Raw genomic sequence first — 18,236 nt, 5'->3', positions numbered from 1 at the left:
GGTGGGTCTGGCCGCGGAGGGGGGCCGGGGGAGTCCTATCTGGCCGGGTAGAGGCGTCGCTGAGCCGGCAGCGCCCATGGCCGAGTCTCCTCGGGAGAGCAGGAGGCCGGCGGTGAGTGAGCCAGCGGCACCCACCAGGGCCAGGAGGCCGGCGGACTTGCGGGCGGCCAGGGCGCGGGCGAAGGTGCTGGCTATGCTGCGGCGGCTGGATCGCTCTGCCCACACTGCCGGCTGTGTCCTCCGGCGCCCCTGCCTCTCCTCCCGCGCCCTGACGGCCGGCTCGTGCTCTAGGCGAAGGCCTAGTTCGCCTAGCAGGCGAGCCGGCCCTGGGGAGAGGCTATGGGGGCTTTCAAGGCAGGAAAGAGGAAATAGTGGGGGAGAAGGAAAAAAAGATTTATCTCACAAATCCTTGTGGGTTCCTGCTTGTGCTACCTATTTCACAAAGTAAACTACATCTACTGTTTGTTTTCCATTTCTACATTTGTGCAATATACTGTTGAATACCAGCTTTCAAATGCTGACCAAAATTTCTTTGATGAGAGCTGTCCCTCTTAATCTTTGTTGGAAATTAATTTGCTGGCAATTATTGTGTCTTTACTGTACACTTAGAGTCGCATTCATTTACACTCCAGGAAGGAAGATGACATTTTATTACTTTTTAATATAAATTATGTATGATTCAGGCCATGAGACATGCATTTCCTGCTTTCTTGACTATGATGGTTGGCTAAAGTTCAAGTAATGTATGTGTCTGTGTATTTAGAATTAGGAATGTGACAATACAAGTATTTAAACTAATTAGGTTTTGCAGCCAGTATGATTCACATAATGACTTGAAGTGTGTTTGGACATGTCTAAGCTGCAGTACAGAGCAAAACAATCTATTTTGTGATCTGATAAAACCAAATTCAAGACAACCCAACTGCATTCTTAGATTCTGTTGAGTGGGTAAATGGGAATGGTTATCCACACTGGAGCTTATTGCAATAGCTAGTTTAGCACCCAAAAATGCACCACTTAACTTGTCAAATTTCCATTTCCCTCTTTTTTTGCTTCCTGTTTACACAGCCAATATTTGCAAAGAACAGAACAAGAATAATTGTAGGTAGGCACCTTGGCATGTTTCTTGAAACACCAAACAATCTGCTTGTAGGTAAATGTACCAGCGTTCTGCTTTAAGCAACAATCTGGATCTATACTCCCAGATCAACATCTTAATGGAAGCTGATCTTGCTTGCCATTTCTAGCAGCAACCTTCAGGCATTGATCAAAGGATATGCTTCAAGCATAAATTTGGTATGTCTAGATATTAATAAGCCCTATGCACCTATTGTTGTGTTCCACTGGACCAACTTTTGTTGGCCTAGGAACTAGCAAGCTTAAAGTTAAGAGCTGGTGTGGCTAACAGAGCTATGTGCCAGGAAGACCCCTGCTTGAACTCACCTTTGTCATGAATTCTCTAGGAAACCTTAAACAATCTTCTCTTTCTTGAGGATAGTAATTAGAGCAGACATGAATGTTCTTTGTAGAATTCATTCAGTTTAGAATCTTAGGTGTAGGTAGGGTTACCAACTCTAGCTTGGGAAATTTCTGGTGATTTCTGGGGGATGCCTGGGAAGCAGGATGTGATGTCATAGAGTCCACCCTCTGAACCTCCCATTTTTGCAAAGGAAACTGATCTCTGTAGTCTGAAGACCAGTTTTAATTCCAGGAGAACTCCAGCCCCCATCTGGAGGTTGGAAGCCCTAGATTGGGGCACCAAAGGTTTCACACATGCTCACTTTTTTATTGCCTGTTTCCCTGACTTTGGTGGCAGTAATCACGCTCCTTGCTTTCACCAAGCACCATTTCTTCTTACAGCACCAGGAAGCAACACTTCCATCTTTCACTTTGATATGGCATTGGCCACATGGCATCAAGGCCCTGCCCTCACTCTGGCCCCTTGTGAGTAAAATTAAAAGAATCAACAGCAGCTTCTCATCTTTTCATAGCCCTTTTCTGAAATGTTGACTCCTCCCTGCACAACATCACAGCCTGCAAAAAGGATGGCAAATTTGAGAAACAGGGTGGCCATTTTGGTTAAATTGAGATAATACTAATTTATTCCACCAAACAGTTGTAAGTAGTGATGCCAGCCTCCAAGTGGGACCTGGGGATCCCCTGGAATTACAGCTCATCTCCAGACTACAGAGACCACTTCCCCTGGAGTGGCATTGATGCTTTGGAGGGTGGACTCTATGGCATTGTACCCCACTGAGGTCCTCCCTAGGCTGCATCCTCAAATCTCCAGGAGTTTCCTAACTTGGATATGTCAGCCCTAGCCTCCATCCCCTGCCGGCAATCCTCATTGTAAGGATTACCCAAGATAATGTGTGGGAAATGTTTTGTGCACTTTAAAGGCGTGTATAAAAGCTAAGTATTGTTTTTATTATAAGTTGCACAGAAGGTGATAAAGAGTTCTATAAGACACAACTAAGTATATTCTAGCACCTTAAAGATTAAATAATTTATTGTGGGATACACATTCATGGCCTGCCACACTAGGCTATCCCTTTGCAATGTGTCGCTAGCCCTGTTCAGAATCTCAGTTAAATCTAAATGAAGGATGGAGGCCAGCAGGGGTGATCCTATTTCCTTTCACTTTATTCAGTCATTGACTATTTGCCACAGGAATACTATGCAACACAACCCCCCAGTCACTCCTATATCAGGAGAAATCAGTCTCAGATATCACTTACCTCGTATTTTATAAGGCATTTATAGAGAAGAACTAGTATAATTTTGGAGCAAATAAGATTTGGTGTGAAAGAAATGGCTATTCTTTCTATCTTTCTTTTTTTGAAGCATCAAGAACACTGATACATTTACTTGGATTTTAGCTGAATTTGTTACCCACATGTTGGTCAGCATAATTCCTTTTACTTTAAGAATCTAGTCTCAATGTTTATCATGATGTCCTGCACTTAACATAATGTGAAATGGTTTCAGTAACAAGAGTCTTGTAGGTTGTCTGATATAGCCAGAGTATTTGCTTTATTGATTTTCTATTGCTCAGCCCCCCATTCTGTCCTAAAATAGAGGAAAGAGATTAATATAACTCTCTTTTAATAATATTAAGTTTCCAAAAATCAATATTTTTGGTCATATTACACTATAGGTTACTTTCATACCAGTTGCTATATGAGAAAATGCAATCAATAACAGTGCATGTATCAACAAAGACATTGTCAAAGAACAGTATAATGGATCAGTAGGCTTATTCTTAACAATTTCTAAAACAGTTTTCAGTGTAAAAAATACTTCAGGATTTTGTTTGTACCTAAATTATAATTCTAAGAAATATCTCATTAATGTTTCAAGAAAAAAAATAACAGCATTTGATCCCGTGGTGCCTTCTTTTAATAGAAGAACCTTATCTTTTCATAGAACTCTTTGTTTGTAGAATGTGACCTTCAATGAATAGATGTTTGCTCCCTGAAAAGAAGGTGTCCACTGGATCCAGCTCAAGGATTATCAGGTGTCATAGGACCCCTTCTGTGCCATACTTCCTACGTGTAAAACACTAATGGAGGAAACAAAGGCTGTGGTCACACTGGCAGCTTGGCACGATATGGTGCCGCCTCTAATTGAACCAGTTTAAAGTGTTGAGGAACATATCAGCCACACAGCCTGCTGGGGGTTACCCATGGACACATCCCATGATAAAGCATCCACATTACTGCAGCACCTCAGCCATGAAGCACACTGCAAAAAAAATCCAAAATTCATGTGCGCATAAGTGCACATGTGTACACACATGTGCACATGCCCTCATAGGCATTTTTTTTAAAAAAACCCTCCCTAGTGGTAGAATGGATCTGTAGGTTCTGTGCACTCTGTGTGCACTCCCCCGTGTCCATACATCCAGCCATGCGCAATGACTGTGCAGGGAACCGAAAACACCACGTGATGTGGTGCCTTTTTAACCCGGCTCCAAGTTGTCCTATGATGGGATAAGTGTGGCTGGGGAACGCCTGACAGATGTGGCTGTCTGACTGTGGCCATTTGATCCAGAGGGGGAGGAGTGGCTGTGTCGGGCCAAACTGCCCATGTAACCACAGCCATGGTGTTAATCACAGTATAAGCTTTGATGTGCAAGCACTTTGTTGGTCTTCAAGGTGCCACTGGACTCAAACTTTGTTCTGCTGCTTCGGACCAACATGGCTACCCCACTTGAATTCTCTGCAAATCATGTAAATGTAGAGATTTAAAAACATGTGAAGTCACCTGATATTACAATCTTCACATGACACGTGCACAGCACATTAATTCTTACAAGGGCATGGGGGTGTGCATCCTGTAATTCCCGAGCCAAAGATATATATGAAAATCGCTGTTTCGGGTCATAACTGTAGTTTTTCTGGAATGGTTACACAAATGTAGGATTCTTGGGCATTATGAACCCAATTTGTTTTCCATATATGGATGCTTGCCGTCAGCAGTAGCAGGTATCTTAACTGATTCTCTGAATTTCCCAGGCAGTGGGCTATGGATAGCAGGATAGGTGCAGGCCTGGCAGAGTTGCATTGTAGATTGCTTTCAGTCAGTCAGTCAGTCTTTATTATGGGCCACAGACTGTTCAGAACCAGGAAAAAAAAAACCCAGGAAAAACATTATTATAAAAGTAATTATCTACATGCTATTTCAACATACATTATTTGTCCTAATATATCTAACAGTTTAAGGGTTAGAATCTGAGTACATTATACACTGGACATTTATCTCAGCCCATATTTTCATTATAGACGGAATTAACTTAGCCACAGATACAGCAGATACACAGGAAATACATTCTAAAAGGTAAAGGTAAAGCTTTCCCTTGCTCAAAAGCTAGTCAAATCCAACTCTAGGGGGAGGTGCTCCTCTCCGTTTCCAAGCTGTCTACTGTCTGTAGACCTTTCCGTGGTCATGTGGCCAGCATGAATAAATGCCAAGGTGCATGGAACGCTGTTACATTCTAGGTTACTCCTTTTTCCTTTCCTGTTTTGTGAAGCGTGAAGCCCTTTCATTCTCTGCAAGTAGAATGCCTGGGGGCACCTTGTTCAGGGGCCCATAAAATTAGACCATTGGTCCAGCCTTGTGGGAACCTGTGTTTCCACACAGTGGTGTGTAAATGGCCATCCCTCAAGTGTGTGTTTCAGAAAATCCTGCCAGTTTCATGTGGTTCACACTGGTTCACACAAAAGGCATCTCCACATGAAACAATTGCATATAGAATACAGTAAATCTAAATTGGCCATAAAAAGTTTATAATTATATGATATACATATCCAGGTTATGATTTTGAGAATCTTGCATTTTTACTGATTAACTAAGGACACTAAATATAACGATGATGGACTGCTGGTACAGTTTGTTTTATTATGACTATTAAAGTGCAGGAGAGGATGGGGTTCATATACTGTTGGCTGTCTCTCTTCCGTTTTTATATCTATTATTTCTGAAAATGCAAAAGGAGGTGCACAAGAATTTTTAGTCTTCAGTGCTGATGTGATTGCATCCTACTGAGCAGGGATTTAAGAAATGCTGGTAATTAATGCAACTCTTAATGAGGAATGGGGAAATTTTATTGGAGAAGCTACCTTAGATTAGGTAGAAAAGACTGAATGGATGCTTTCTATAAAAATTATTATTAATATATCCAAAGAAGAGAGCCCTCAAGGATTAGTTTCACTTTCCTGCCCACAGGGATGCCAACAACAGCTTGGGAATTTGCTGGAGATTTGGGAGTAGAGCTTGGGGGAGGCGGATTTTGGGGAGGGGAGGGGAGGGACCACAGTGGGGTACAGTGCCATAGAGTCTGCCCTTCAAAGCCATTTCTCTCCAGGGTAACTGATCCCTGTTGTCTGGATATCAATTGTACTTCCAGGAGATCTCCAGGCTCTACCTGGAGATGGGCAACCGAACCTATGTATGAAGGGCTCCACTTGGTTCTTGTGTTTGGTGTTGAGGCTGTAGTCTGAATGTGTGTATTAGTGTTCCGTTTTTAGTCTTTCTCTGTGTATAATAAGAAGGATATACCTCCATCTTTAACACTGGGGGAGGTTATCTCACTTTTTGGACAAGTGGATGCCTCTTATTTGTAATCTGGAGGGAAGGAAATGTCATAAAGGTGGGTGTTATGTATTGAGCCTGAAGTGACCCAGGCCACTCGCCGCCCTCGCCCCATTCTGACCACGTGGGAGGTGCTTGCCTGCCCATCCCTCCCTGTTTTTTAGGCCTGGGTAAGGGGAAGGACACAGCAGAGGGGGTTATTGTAATAGGGGTTGTGGGTCAGTTTGGTTGTGTGTTGTTAGTTTCGATACTTAGTTCCAGGGTACATATTTCATCACAACTCTTGGCAGTGCCAGCATGGGGCCGGATCCGTTTGGCGGAAATTGGCCTGCGTGCCATTTTCTGAATGTGGGGACCCCTGTAAGGGTCTTGGCGTGAGGGCTGAAAGGAACAGGCAAGCGCAGAGACTAACAGTGATGGCCCTCCCCGCCAGGTGGCAGGGGAGTTCACACAGCGGCAGGCATCCAGGTGAACCCCAACAACCTGCCATCCTGCAGGCTCTACCCATGCCGGCTGGCTGGGTAACGGATACCTCGGCTGGCATAAGGGTTAGCCGACGGGTTGGATCCGGTGGACCCATGCTGTGCCAATGCCTATAACAGCTGTAATCAATAAAGTTGTGGCCAAAATTATCCACCTAATTTCCAAAGAAACTGTGTGTGAGTGGTCATTTGAACGGGGCGGTGTAAGGCTGGCCAAGCCTCGCCATCCCGAATACGACCTGGAACCCGAACTGACCTTGCAAAGGGACTTAGCTCGGGAAGCACAACAATAGATCGCTAGGATCTTAGAATGGACTTGTAGGGAGATGGGGATCCTAGAGTAAACCAATTGGGAAGCAATAGAGTGTAAATAGCCTATCATTGGGATTGGGGTGTGTTTTGGGTGTAATCCTTTTCAGGCATAAATACCTGGCTTCGGCCAGGGATAGCCAGTCTTCTTTCTCTTGCTAAATCACTAATAAACTATGAGCTGATCACTTCTACGCGTCTGAACCCAGTATATTTCAGTGGGGAAATCCCCCCAAATATAGTGTGTTGTATTTTGATTGTTTTAATGAGCATAGGACTTAACATCATGCCCATAGTTTGCACTCTGTTATTATTTGTTGTGTTATTTGATTTTATGTATGTTGGAATTCATCTTGTTGATAAGATGTTTGTTGTTTAAAATATTTTCTAAACTATGTTTTCTCTCCCAGTTGGAAGGAATAAAGAGAGTCTCCTGGGAGTTCAGTCACAGAGCCGATGTGTTAACTAGAAGCAGGATAGGTAAGCTCATCCAGCTCCACCCCACCTCAAAGGATACCAGATTTTGTGAAAAAGCAATTAAAAGTTGCTTTCTCTAAAGATCTGTACAGACTGTTAGCATGTAGTTCAAAAAGGAAAGCCTCAAACAAGCATATTTGTTGAAGTCTCACACAATGTGCAAATTTATTTAATAGAATTGATTGATTAATCACTTGGAAAGTAAGACCATTTATTGATTTTAAGCCTTTAATCAGTTCAAAATCTTATTTGTAATAAAATTTAACTTGGGGAAATCTTGTTTTCAGACTACTTCTGCTTTGTTGTCTAGGCTGTTATAGAACAATTTGCAGTGTTACAGAATTGAACTTTTCTTCCTGTCTAGTACAGAAATGCACTGCTTCCCCAAATGAACAATTAACGTTTGAGGAAAGTCTGAAAAATGTCTATTCTTTTGACCTTTCTAAGGTTTGTCATTTAGTTGACATACCCATTACCTCAAAAATCAAATGTGTTTGTCTAAACATTATTTCGATGTTTCATTTGGGCACCAAAGGTCAGACAGCTGACCACTAACTCGCTGACAGTGATCAATTCAGTCTCCGATCTTGTCACTTTCACTGTTTATTCCACTATCCATCTCCTCTTTGCCAGCCACTCCAGCCACTTTCTGCTGTTGAAGCGCTTTTAAACTTAACAATAATCCAATTTAGAATTGATCAATGGGAATGTATGGTTGGTAAGCAAAATGACAAAGTCTGCAAATAGCCACCAACCACAAATCTGGTGCTGTTTTCCATAGGATTGAGTGCAAACTTGAAACATGTAAACAGTCCTCAAATATGCTATTTGGGCACATGGGTTAATTGGTCCAGTTGTCAAAATATATGGTGATCAAAAGTTATGCTTCTTTAGTGATCTCTGTGTAGTGACTCCTATTTATGAGTATTCAAGAATCCATGGTCTGGATCCATGTATCTTCAGGATTGCCTGTCCGAGTATACCTCCAGAAGAGCGCTATGCTCGGCAGACCAAAATCAACTAAAATGCCTTGGTTGATAACACCCAGCCATAGGAGCTTTGAATGTTGCTGTCGCTTATGATAGTTTCCTACTTCCTTTTTTTCTTAGCCAAGTGGCTCTTTTTTCTTCTTTGCTTCTCTGTCTACCCCCCCAGACATTTAAAATGTATTCTGACCCAGCCTAGAATGCTGAGGAACCAAAAAACCCTCCTTTGTTGGTATATGTCTGATTATGGCACAAGAAAGGTTGATAGTAATTTACAACATGTAAACTGTTTTATTTTACTTTTACAAGGAAATGTCAGGGAGGTTTCAGTCTGAAACTTGGCACGTGAAAAGTCAACAAGAATGAGGGAAACTTTGTATAGATAGTTTTCACAAGAATGTAACTGTTTGTTCTAGAGATCACTTGGCTGTCACTTCTTAGATAGATATAAGCTTATTTGTCAAAAAATTACTAAAGTCTGTGGAGGCAGGAATATACACACAGGCCCCAGTTTTTCTTCTTTAACACTTGATAGGGACCATTCCCCCTTTCCTAGGAGCTATTTCCCTCAGGGAAGGACTACTGGTTCCACTTCCCTCTTTCAGGATCCTCTCTAATCCTTCAGTGATCGGTTCCCTCTGCTCCCCCACCCTCCTTCCTATCTGATACTCTCAACTCCCTCAAGTCAACAATAGAATTCTTTTTGAACCCCCTGTCAGTCAAGGTTCCCAAATCTGTATAATGCACCTGCAGTTAGCTGTCTATCACATTCCTTCCTCCAACGGATGTGGGAAAGGCTGTACTATAGTGAGAATATTATTTCTCAAGAACATCCAGCGCTGTAAAATAATTGAAGCTTGTAAAACTTTCTGCACAACTTTTTGTCTTCCCAGGAGTAGATCCGAATTTAGAGCCCCATTACCCTGCATTTTCCAAATCCACTTTTTCTGTGATTTTTTTCTGTGTCATCAGTGTTCTGTGTTCTCCCCCTCCTGCCCCCCCCCTCAGGCTGTCCCCTGAGCAATCCACTAATGTTTTAAGTGTAATGTTTATTGTGTTAAAACATGAATTTTTCATTATAATGTAGTAATGTTATAATGTTGGGACAAAACGGGCAGCGAGGTTTCATGTAGCCTTCTTTGTGCAATTACCTGTCCATGAAGTTCCTTTCCTTTTTTGGGTGGGTAGGTTTTGATGCCACACACTTGTGCTGTTTCTTCATTCTCCCCCCCTCCCCCTATAGCTTCCGGTGTGTGTGGTTTTTTTTTTTACAATGTTATGATTACTGCATATGCAAAAAAAAAGAGGTTCTATTGCTGACAAAGTACATGAGGACACATTGAGTATGCTTCATAATTATTGAATACTGTTATGAATTGATGTATCCAGTTTGAAGATTGCCAGCCATTTTCTTTGTTGGTGACTAGGGAGGAGCAGGGGATCTTTGAAATGGCAGCATTGGTGACTCGGGAGGAGCAGGGGATCTTTGAAATGGCAGTAACCATGCTGTTCCCCACAATACATCCAGCCTTCCCCCCCCAATGATGTTATAACACTCCTGCATATGTACAAAAAAAGAGGTTTCATTACTGATGAAGTACATGATGACACATTTAGCATGCTTCATAATTATTGAATAACACTGTTATGAATTGGTGTATCCCGTTCGATGATAGCGAACGGAATACTATGGTTGTAAGTCAGTCTGTGCTCAGTGACAGCACAGATTCTGCAGATGAAGAGCTACCTGCAGCTGGCCCTCAGCCAGTAATTGAAAAACCGGTTGCAGCTGGCTCTGAGGCAGGAGAAGAGAAACAAGAGACCAGGTTACTGGCTGAGCAGAAGGTGCAGCCTACAGCTGAAACCGAGCCAACACCTTGTAGCTCTAAAGCAGTAAACAAGGCTTTAGAAGCCACTCCCAGCCCACTAGCTCACCCACATCCATGCAGCGCCAACACTGTCAGAGGCGAGCTGAGTTGCAGGAAAAGAGGAGGAGTGTGAGATTCATGGCCTGTTGTCAGCTGTCAACTGATGAGATTGATGAGTAGTTTCAGGATGACTGCCAAGGAATTGGCTGGTAATGTAACTTGTTAAGACTTGGCTATAAATCAGCCAGGAGAAACAGCAGTTTGTGGATTCAACAAGTACATGTTGCTACTGACCTACCAATTTTGCTGTTACTGGACCTCTGAAGCCTTGAACTGGACCTGACAACTGGCTTTTCTGAAGACTCTGACACCGGACTGAACTGGACTTGCTACCTGGAACTCCTTGACCCTAGACTGGACTTTGGTAAACCTGCTGTCTGAAATTTCTGACTTTGGACTGGACTTTGATTACTCTCTCTTTGCCATCCTTCCTGTGACTTGCTTCCTGGGAGGGCTGGGCTAGTACAGCTATTTTCATTAGGATTTTGTGGGAATCTTTGCCAGCTGTTTCCTTAGTTGGTGACTCAGGAGGAAGAGGGGGCCCTTGAAATGGTGGCAACCATGCTGTTCCCCATGATATATCCAGACTTTTTTTTTTACTATGTTATGATGTTATAACATTACGACATATGCAAAGAAAAGGATGCTCTGTTGCTGATGAAATACATGATGGCACATTTAGCATGCTTCATAATTATTGAATAATAGTGTTATGAATTGATGTAGTCAGTTTGATGACTGCCAGCCATTTTCTTCATTGGCAACTAAGGAGGATGGAGGACCTTTGACATGATGGCAACCATGCTGTTTCCCACAATATATCCAGACTTCCCCCCCAATGTTATGGTGTTATAGCATTACTGCACATGTGCAAAAAAACACCACACCACACAGGAGATTCTGTTGCTGATAAAGTACATGATCACACAGCCTTTTCCAAAAGAAGTGCAGAACAGATGGGGAGGGTCAGATATGAATTCAAGAAAAAATCCCCCCAAATAAATGCCCTTATGTGGAAGGGGTGCCACAAAGTCAGAGCATTAACTGGGGAGTCAACTCGCCAGAAAACAGTGGTAACACTGAGGTGCGGAAAAGGTCATAATAACTAGAAGCATGTCAGTCATGAAAGAACTATCTTGATTGTTATCTAATACTATATAGTTTTAGAATTCTGAAGCTGGAATAGGTAAGACAGAGTATAAAAGACTTAAAGGTAGGAGTTAAATTGTTTTCACTCTTTTTTTCTGTGATCCCTTTGCATAGACTTATCACAATAACTCCCATATCAGCACCAATGCCTGAGTGAGTGCCTTGGCCTCAACGAGATCAAGATGTAGTTTAGTCTTTGAGGCCAGAAATAACACTCGAGTCCTTTGATGTTTTAATGCTCCTAGGAAGTGTTTCTCTTTGATGCCCAAATCTCAAAAGATGCACAGGAAGAAGGTTGTTTTTTCCCCTAACACTAGACATTCTAGAGGAAGAGAGAATAAAAGGAAATAAAGAATAGCAGGGCTTTATTTACTTATTTAAAGTATTAAGTAAAAAATAAGAGGTGCCAATGCTCAAGCTTGCCTCAAATTGACATGCTTTGATTAAGAAATCCTAATTCCAGAAGCAAAGGGACAGTTGAGGCAGCTGAATTGTGAAGGAAAGGCACTGTTCACATGCTCAAGGGCTACTATGCATTTTTATTACTGCTTTACATACTCTTCCTATTCACAGTACCTTCTGGGGTTGAGCTTGATCAAGCATTGGCTCAAACAAAGCCTTGCAACACTGCTGAATTAAGTGCTTATCAGCTGTGTATTTGCACTGGCTACAAAAAGGGCTTAATTGGCCCCGGTCACACGGAAGGTTTTGGCCTGGGAGAGGGACGGATTGGGGGCACAGCAAACGGGCGCGATCTCACCACAACATCTGGGAAGTGGCGCGCACCCGTCCCCGATCCGGCCCTTCAGGCCAAAAACCCGCAGTAAAAAAGAACCACCCCCAGAGGAGGACTTACTAGGAATGCCACATCAAGTGCGGCCGTGGGATCGCCAGCGCGCCCGTCGTCCGGAGCAATCCAGGCTCCTGGCCGAACTGCGCATGCGCACACATGCGCAGTTCGGCTGCCTTGATCCCCTTTCAGTGGCTTCCCCCCGGCATCTGATCATGCCGGGGAGGAAGTGTGCAGCGGCTCAGGGGATCTATGTGATCCCGCCGCTACGTGTCTCTTTTGGTGCGGCTTTAAAAAGCCGCTCTTTGCCCATGCTCCCCCCCCCGTGTGGCAGGGGCCATTGTTATGTGATATGTGGTAGATAAAGACTTCCAAACAACTTTCTTCTTACATTAGGTTTAAAATCTGAGAGTATCTTGGCAGATTTTAGTGAAGCAGGGGCATGGAAGTTTAAGTGAGTAGCAACTTCTAATATACCAGATTTATAATGAGCTCTGGATGTGAAAATAAAACAGGCTAATCTTCATATCTACAATTTATTCCCTGGTGTGTTTGCCCCTGTCATCATATTGTTATTCCCTGGTGTGTTTGCCCCTGTCATGATCCTAGGCCTAATACTCAAGGACCATCCCATTTGGATATGGGCAACTCTGAACAATGGGGCCAGCTGCAGCTATGCTGGGGGCCATGCTGCTTTATTGTTCTCACTAGATTTATTAGTCACCAATAATATTGTGGAGCATGCTGTCTTATTGGGACATCTGGAGGTATAAGTAGGGATTGTCATGTGCTTTGGATTGGTTAAAATATTTCCTGTGGGCAGAACAGAGAGGGTTGCTGTGGGAAAACTGTTGTCTTCGTTGTGGTACTTGTCTTGTGGGGTTCCACAAGGCTTAGCCTTGTTCCCTATGGCATTCAATCTCTATGTAAATCCCTTAGGAAAAATCATACATGGTTTTGGAGTAGGTTTTTATTAATATGCTGATGACAACACCCAGCTCTGTATTTCTTTAACCGAATCATCCAGTGATGCTTTAGAGATTCTGAATTGGTCCTTACTCCTTTGGTAAAAGCAATACAGAGAGAGCACAGACAACACAGACAGAACGATTTTGACAAGTAAGAGGTAATGCTGGTTGGGAAGGCTGAGGTCTTGAAAGACATCATGCTCCCAGTTTTGATGGGGTCCAGCAGACACTTGCTGACTCAGTTAAGAGTCTACCCATTATACCATGCCCAGTATTATTACTAGACAACCAAGTTAATGCATCTGCAAAAAATGCATGCATTCTTCTAGTTTCATTTAGCCTTGAAGATAGCCACCAGCCTTGACTGCCGATCTGGCCTCATGGATCCCTGTTATGGTTACACTGAGACTAGACTATTGTAATGCACTCTACAAAGGTCTGCCTTTAAAGTCAATGCAGAAATGCCAGTTGGTACAGAATGCCATAGCCTGATTTCTATTGGGCATTAGGTGGAGCAGGCATGTCACCTCCATTCTGCTGTCAGTCCACTGGTTATCGATTGGTTACTGGATTCAGCTCAAGGTACTGCTTATGACCTACAAAGCCCTTAATGGCTTGGGCCCACATATTGTAGGGTCATGTCCAGGAGTGGCAGCCTTACTCCCACACTCACCTGCTCCAAAAGAGATGCTGGCAGGGGCTAGACTTGCCCAGGTACTGCTGGGACAGGCAGTCCAGCCAGAGGCTGTGGGGAAGGAAACTGGGTTAAGCCATGCCTGGAAATGCCCCAGCAACAGCAGCCTCAGAGCTGGGAAATCTCAGGCAACTGGATGTACTTGGGAACAAGCCAGAGAAGGAGGCCTGCAGCAGCTGGGGCCTCTAGAGAACTGTGCAGGTAGGCAGAACAGTCTTTTAAAATCTCATGAAAGGGAAGGTTGCCAGCCTCCAGGAGTGTCATGCCTGCCCCCGACGTGGCCTCAGAAGCAGGGCTTGACAGCCAGGGACAGCAGGACTTGACTCCTTTAACAGAAGAAACTGTAAGTCCTGAGGAGGATACCACTCAGCAAGAGCCACCTGAGGTCGATCCGGTGCTGCCGAGCACAAGTGCATCCTCAGCAGAATCTCCTCCACCTGTCAACAGGCTCCGAGACCAAAGGCGTCAGGAGCTGAATGAGAGGCGAAAGGCTGCACACCTGCGTGTTCGACGTTCACTCAGCTCTGAGTTTTGACAGCAGCCTGGACATTGTTTCAGGGAGCTAATGAGATAATGAGCCAGCACACTATTTCAGCAGACCTGTTGCCTTGAGCAAACAGTGCTGGCAACGTTTGATGTCAGGACCAGACACTCTGTGTGACCTTGCTTCAGATCTTGCGGATTCTTCGGTTTCGACTCGGTTGGTGTTTGGACTTTCGGCATCTGTTTACCTGCTCCTGATTTACAGCTAACTGACTCTTGGCGTTTCCCTGACTATGACTTCGGCTCTGCCCTTATCGGACTCGGCGTGATTTATGGACTATGACTCTTGATATGTTTTGACTGCGGCTGTGTTAAACTGTTTGGGACTTGTTTGTAAGGCTTTTCTGACTGAATTATTGGCTGACCCTGGACTGGCTCTCCGACCTGCTTTGCTATCTGTTGCTCACTGGACCTGACCGTGACAAGGAGGTAGAATAACCAAAGAGAGGTCACGGGATGAGTGAGTAGAAAATAGTCAATACCAACCATGATATGTTTACAAAGAAAATATCACTCTTTTTTAAATGTTCAAAGGCCCTGGCCACACGGCACAGTTGCCGCAGGAGAGGCACGGGAGTCCCGCGGATTTTCCGGGCGCGATCACACCCCAACATCTGGGAAGAGCAGTGCTCCCGTGGCGAACCTGTGGCTCCCCGCTGAAGGTGCGGAGTTAAAAACTAGTACCTATGAGGTACTAGTTTCCGGAGACCGCGGGGCAAGGGCGGGCGTCTGACCGCGTTTTCAGTGGACTGTCGTGGCATCCGGCGGCTGCTGATGTTCTGTCGCGACCAAGGGGATTCCCCCCCAAGTCTCCGCAGGATGTGGAAAAACACCCAACAGTGCATGCGCGCAAACAGGAAGCGGCGTTTGCCACAGGCGTAGCGCGGCGTGAGTGCCAGTTTTAACACGCCGTCCTGCTTCTTTGCCGCGCTGCAAACTAGCCGTCTGATCTGCACCTGATACCTACCCACGGGACCTAGAAAGGACTTCTGATCGGGCTGTTGCACGTTATTTTCCTCTGGGGCAATTAGCCACGCCTCCCCCCCGCATTTTCCGGCCCGTGTGCCCGGGGCCAAAAATAGATAAATATTAATACATTTCTGTACTTTCACACAAGAATAAACATCAAAAAAATGATTCCACATTGCTGATAAGCACAGTCCAATAATCTAAAGTTCTCCTCTACTGCAGGAGTCTGCCTGGTCCTCTTCACCTCAAGCGTCATCCAATGCAAATAAAGTACAAAAGTTTTTCATGTACTAGTATTGGATTGTAGACTAATAGCATAAAAGGCCATGAATCTGCAGACAGGCTTGCACAAACACCTGTTTCAATAGGCTTCCTCAGAGAAGAATACATGTAGCTACAAAGAATATCCAAATATTAATCATTATGCAACACAAAGAACCTCACCAGCATCCAACTTGGCATAACACTCACACTCAGTGAATCCTTTCCTGCTCAGCATTCATCTCTGCATGCTGTCTCTCTGCATAATGCTCACACTCAGTGAAATCTTTTCTTGTTCAGCTTCCTCTCTGTATGCTTTTTCTCAAAGGCTTGGATAGTTGTAAATTTTTAATTGTCACCCCTAGTATTTATACTAAAAGTTACTCCTTCAGTCCAAATTGGTTGCAGGTGTAAATGGGTTGCCGTTGAAGACTGTCTGGAAGCTGCAGTTGGTACAGAATGTTGCACCCAGAGTGTTGACTGCAGTGGGTCATAGAGACCATATCACTCCTGTCTTATTCCATCTACATAGGCTTCCAATTAGTATCCAGGATTAATTGAAGGTGCTGGTGTTGACTTTCAACCCCTTTATGGTCTGGGACCAACATAAAGACTTCCTTCTCCCATATGAACCTTTCTGTTCACTGTGGTAATGGTAAACTTTGGAGGCCCTGCTTTGGTTGCCCCCACCCTCTGAGGCTACATGGGTGGTGGCCTGAGAAGCCATTTTCTTGGTCATGGCACCAAAACTTTGGAACTCCCTTCCTAGGGGGATTAATCTGTGTTTCTTTATCAGTGTCTTCCACCAGCAGGCAAAGAGTTTTTTTGCTTCATTTGAGTAACAATTCCCCACTCCTGTACATGAAGCCAGCTGGGTGACCTTGGGTCAGTCACAGCTCTCTCAGCCCCACCCACCTCACAGGTTGTCTGTTGTGGGGAGAGGAAGGGAAGATAATTGTAAACTGCTCCAAGACTCCTTTCTGTAGTGAAGGGTGGTATAAAACCAACTCTTCTTCTTCTAACTCCTTTCAGCTGTCATTTCTCACCAGTAACGGTTATTGGCCCTCCTCCCTGGTTTTGGTGTTTGTTTATGTGTTTTTATTGAATAATTTTGTAGTTTTAAATGTTCTTTTTAATTGCTCAAGTGTTAATATTTTTATATTTGCCACCTTGAGGACCTGATTGGGTGGAAATGTGGCATAAAATGTTTTAAATAAAGAGATAGATATGTATCATCTGTACAAAGCCTTCTGAAGGTGCCACCCTGCAAATGTGTAAAATCTGTGGTGGCTCTCACACTTTGGAATGGCCTGCTTGAGGAAGAGAGGAATGGTCCCACACTTCTCTCATTCCAAAGAATGTGCAGAAGCTGAAATGTTCAGGAGGGCATCTTTATAAAGGGATTAAAACTATTGTAGAATGGACCAGTTCAGGAGAACACTCTTGTAATGGAATAGTTTCATAGCTTGTACTGTAGGTTGCTTTTACTACATTGCCTTCTACATCTATAATTCCACTTTCTGCTTTGCTTATAGTATACCTAGGGCTGCCAGGCAACTGATAGAGGGAATTTACTAGCAGTGGGGGAGGCCTACATCAGGGTCTTAACATCAACAGCGGTAATGCAGCAACATCACTTCTGGCACGTGTGTCCTCATGTTGCCAGTGTGGTGGGGATGCTCTGGTATTTGGGTAAAAACTCTATGGAAGAAGCCATTTTTACCATAGAGTTTTTGCCTAAATACCAGAATGTCCCTAGAAGTGATATCGCCTAATTGCTGGCAATGACGCTGAGATGCTAGTGTAGGCCTTCCCCACTGCCAGTAAGTCTCCCCCCTGGACAGCTGATGGGGGGGCAGGGCCAAGGGGATGCAAACCCTAAGTATTCCTTGCCTTAGAAAGTTTGTAGTTTGCATTGTTTTCTAACTCTGTAATCCTAATTTTATCACATTGTCATTATTTGCCTTAAAATGTCTGAATACATTATTTCATATTCTGTAAGTTGCCTTGAGTCTCAGTGAAAATGAAAATAAATAAAAGTGTCACAGAAAAATCATTAAGAAAAAACTGATTTTGGGGTAACCTCCTAAACCAGTAGCACCATCTGCAGATATGCGTATGTTGTGAAGAAGCAGAAGCCGCAGCTGCTGGAGTTTGTCAGCAATGGTGTGCACACACTGGCAGCAGCATGCTGAATAATTTCATTTAAAATATTTATATACTGCCTTATCTCCTTAGACTCCTGGTAGCTAACAAAGCAAGAGATGCAAGGACACGAAAAACGTTATAATTGTCTAGCTATACATTAAAAACAATATACAGTTAAACATGCATGATAAAAAATGCAACCAGATCTGCCAAAAAGCTTACTCTCCAAATGAAATAAAATAATTTTACATAATTTCCTTAAAGCAGTGAGAAAAAATGCACTCTTCACCTAATCTAGTAGGCCATTCTAGAGGAACTGTGACAAGGGGAACTGACCCAGTGATGGTGGCAAAAAGGAGATTGGCGAGCACAGGGAGAAAGGAAAATTGGATCTTCCAAAGATGGGGAAGCAGAGCCCATGGGGAGGGAAGGAGGGAAA

The sequence above is a fragment of the Gekko japonicus genome, unplaced genomic scaffold (genome assembly GCF_001447785.1).
Source record: "Gekko japonicus isolate JY-2015 unplaced genomic scaffold, Gekko_japonicus_V1.1 scaffold1070, whole genome shotgun sequence".
Taxonomy (NCBI): domain Eukaryota; kingdom Metazoa; phylum Chordata; class Lepidosauria; order Squamata; family Gekkonidae; genus Gekko; species Gekko japonicus.
This window is presented reverse-complemented; position numbering follows the sequence as displayed.